This window comes from Apis dorsata, unplaced genomic scaffold (genome assembly GCF_000469605.1).
Source record: "Apis dorsata unplaced genomic scaffold, Apis dorsata 1.3 scaffold_256, whole genome shotgun sequence".
Classification (NCBI taxonomy): domain Eukaryota; kingdom Metazoa; phylum Arthropoda; class Insecta; order Hymenoptera; family Apidae; genus Apis; species Apis dorsata.
The window spans coordinates 1,362,473-1,366,064 of NW_006263534.1; the positions used below are offsets into that span (position 1 = coordinate 1,362,473).

The 3,592-nt window shown below is 37.6% G+C and overlaps 1 protein-coding gene across 2 annotated transcripts in view; it reads right to left on the minus strand.

Annotated features, from left to right (window-relative positions):
- LOC102677253 (rho GTPase-activating protein 20-like) overlaps positions 1–3,592 on the minus strand; it is a 179,690-nt gene that overhangs the window by 171,520 nt on the left and 4,578 nt on the right. The gene's annotated exons all lie outside the window — the stretch shown is intronic.

The following is a 3,592-nucleotide window of genomic DNA, read 5'->3' on the forward strand; positions in this document are numbered from 1 at the left end:
AATCGCTAGTATGAGGAGTTTAAACTATTTTGTCTCTGGAGACATCCGATGTCAGAGGAATTCGAGAAATCCGACGAAACCTTACGCCTGTTAATCCACCTTAGCCGAGAGGTTGCGCAACAACCATAACCGCAAGGTACTGTAAGTCGTTTTAACTATATCGGTCACATTGACGTCATTCATTTGCCGTTTACAAGTTGCACACTTAATAGGAGTATCCGTTTCCACGACAGAATCCTTTTATCGAATTACGCGTAACTCAATTTCCCTTTTGAAATCGTGACGTGGACTAAACTTCGAGAGCTCCAGTCTTTAATCATCTTTAGGGAATTAGAGTCATTATTACCACCTTTCATGGTATGATATACGAATAATAGTAATAAAATTACAAAAAATCGAGAATAAAATATATATATAAAAAAAAAATAATTATTCTCTTATCTTATCTTAAGTTTTATAGAAACTTATTCTGATGTCGATTATTTGTAAAAGATTTATATGGATTTATAATAAATTGTAAAAACAGACGTTATTTATTTTAAATGTGAATTATTTTATCGAGAAGATTATTTTATTTATATAATTTTTGAACTTTTAAACCTCGTATTCTGTGTACGGATCGATATGTCTCATTTCTTTGCGTTTCAATTTTTAAATTCGCTGTTTCACGCGTGTCAAGAACATATATAAATTCAAAAAAACACGATACAATAATTTCTCTTGAGATTACAGTCTCTGTCGTAATATGAATTAAAGTTCATCTCGAGGAAAATAAAGAAATGGCAAAATGGCTCGTTCCGACCGAGTCTGGAAAAATATTTAAAATTAAAATAATATTCACGTTGCACAAGCATCGCCTGTATCGAAAACTGACACGCGAGGATGCTAACATGTATAGACAACGATTATTTATATACGATAAAAGCAAAACGCGAGAGCATTCTATAGATCCAGTCCAAAGGCTTTGAATTTCCTCATGTGTGCGCCGATGGACAGTTTCACAATAATTCTCGAATGCATGCTTTACCAAAGCGTGAATGGCAAAAGCAAACAATTCTCGTTATACGCTGAGAAACGTGCAAAGAATTTTCCATCGGTTATTCAAAACATTTCAAAACCAATATCCCTCCGAAAAAATAAAATTTCACCGCTTCAATCGGCCTGATAATTCTTTCGAGCAATGCTCAGCGTTACATTTAAAGGATACCATATCCAAAGTGAAACTCTCGAGAATTGCTTTCGAAAATTCTACAAAACTCGATCGACCCTCGTCATCTTTTAATTAATATTAATATCTAGTTGGAAAAATCGATCAATAATACAAAATTACAATTTAAAGGTATCGATACGTTTCTTAAGTTAAAACTCTCGAATTCGTGGTCGAACGCATTGGCAATAATTTCGATCGGTCACGGCTCGTCACCTCGTTCGAAGGTCTGACGTAAGCGGCCGGTGAAAGCTCTGGAACGGGCTTCATAAACATGAATCACTTCCTGAAAATTCCGTAGACCCCGACTTTCAGCGGTTTTCAGCTCGTTCAGACTGTCTTCTCCGCGAATCGTCCCTCCGCTCTGCTCTGCTCGTCACATGCAACCTACTTTTCTTCTCGACGACCGCACGTGAGCATCGCGCGCTTTAACGCGTTCTATCTCTCCCGCTTCTCGCGCGCATACCACGAGAGCACAAACGTACAACGATTTATCAGAGATACGAGCCACTGGCTCGAGTGACTTTTTGCTCGACCAGGACGGAAAGCTGCTGCCCGAACTTTCCTTCGTTAATCCGTGTATGCAATTATTATTATTCCGGCACGGATACGGTAGGTTTAGTTGGAAGTGCTAAAGAATGGACATCGATCGTTATCGTGTAGGAAGCGAGAGAAATTCCGGAACGATCGGTGGAAAAACATCTTACTATTTATGGTTTTATTAGCTTTGCGAGAACGAGAATAGGGGATGGATGTCTAAAAGCTAGTGTTAAATGAGGAAAAATACGATTTTATATATATATATCGTAAATGGTTACTAAAGAAAACGACGAAATTTTATGAAAGCTTTTTCTTGATGATTCAACCCACGTTGAAGAATTTTTAGAAATGGCGTTATCGAGTCTTTCAAATCAAATACCCGCCTACCTTTTCCAGAATATTATGATACCTGTTTCGGTGCGGAAAATACAGGTAGAAAGTCTCAAGTTTCAAGACAGTTCTTTTTAAAAAGCTAAAGCTACGTGTTTATCGAAGACAACGATCAATAACTCTTTCAAGAGATGATGAATCGTTGAAAACATCATGGAACATTGACAAAAGGTTCCTCGTTGTCGTTTCATAACAGGAAACAAGAATAATCGAGCCGACTATATAAACTTTACTACGATATATGTATATACATATATATATATATTGGAAGATATCATTCGCTTTATAATTTCAAGCGACAGATTGTCAATCTTAAATTATTACATGTATATTCTCTTTCTCGGTCGCGGTCAAGCGTGATAAAATATCGGACTGTTTTACCCTGGTTGCGTTCCGACTGTCACATTATTACCGAGTGTACGGCTCCGTGACTCTGACAATCAGAGCAGAATGAGATCTGAAAAATTCGCAATCTCACGAATGAATCCACTCTAGTCCACTCTTAATTACGATACAATTATCGTTAATGTTCAGAAACAATTCAACTCTAGACAGTACAACTTTCGAAATTCTCGATTATCTCCGTAAATCAAACCGAACGATAAATAATAAACGAGAAAGTAAAACGGAAGTAACGATGGAAAATAGCGACACGATTTCTTAAAAAAAAAAAAAACCGTGAATCTAAATAAATCCTGGCACAAGTTTCCGAGTTTTCGTCACCTATTCACTTATTTATACCATTTCATCTAAATCCACTCTTCGATATCTCTGCCCTCTTTAGAGAACAGAGCCGTCTGTGAAAATAGGTCGACACAATAGGCATGCCGGAAATCGCATTGAAGTACGGTAGAAACAACAGTTTCTGCCATCGCAAAACGATGTACTACTCCGTGTAACGTGTGTTCTTTGTCTCTGTGGATCAAGTTGACGAGCAAATATGTATGCACAAGAGGACGACGCGACATGTATGCACAGTCGCGGAAATCTTTTCTATGATAGATGATAATTGATAGGTGCGCGACGACCGAGGATGAAAACGAGCGGAGGCTAAACTGAGTCGATCCATCCATCCTGGGATAAATGGTTAATCGAACGTGATAAATAACGATCGGTATATAATTTTAGTCCTTCGTTCATTCGCGGACGATTCATCTTTCACGTGATAACGAAACGAGTCAGACGCGGTGGAATACTAATTGCTCGTAATTTCGAGTTATCGGGTGATTAAATTATCATCTTGTTCGGAAAAAGCTTGTGTCAGCGGAAGCACAGTAAAATGGATTTCGTTTCTTCGACTTTTACTTTACGCCGTTTACACGTAAAGTGTTACGCGGAAGTTACTCAAGCTCTAAAGTCTTTCGCTCGAACCGAATTTCTTAACTTGCTTCGCTTGCAAAAAAAAAAAAAAAAAAATTGGAACAACCTAAGATACGCGAGAAAAAATCAACATTT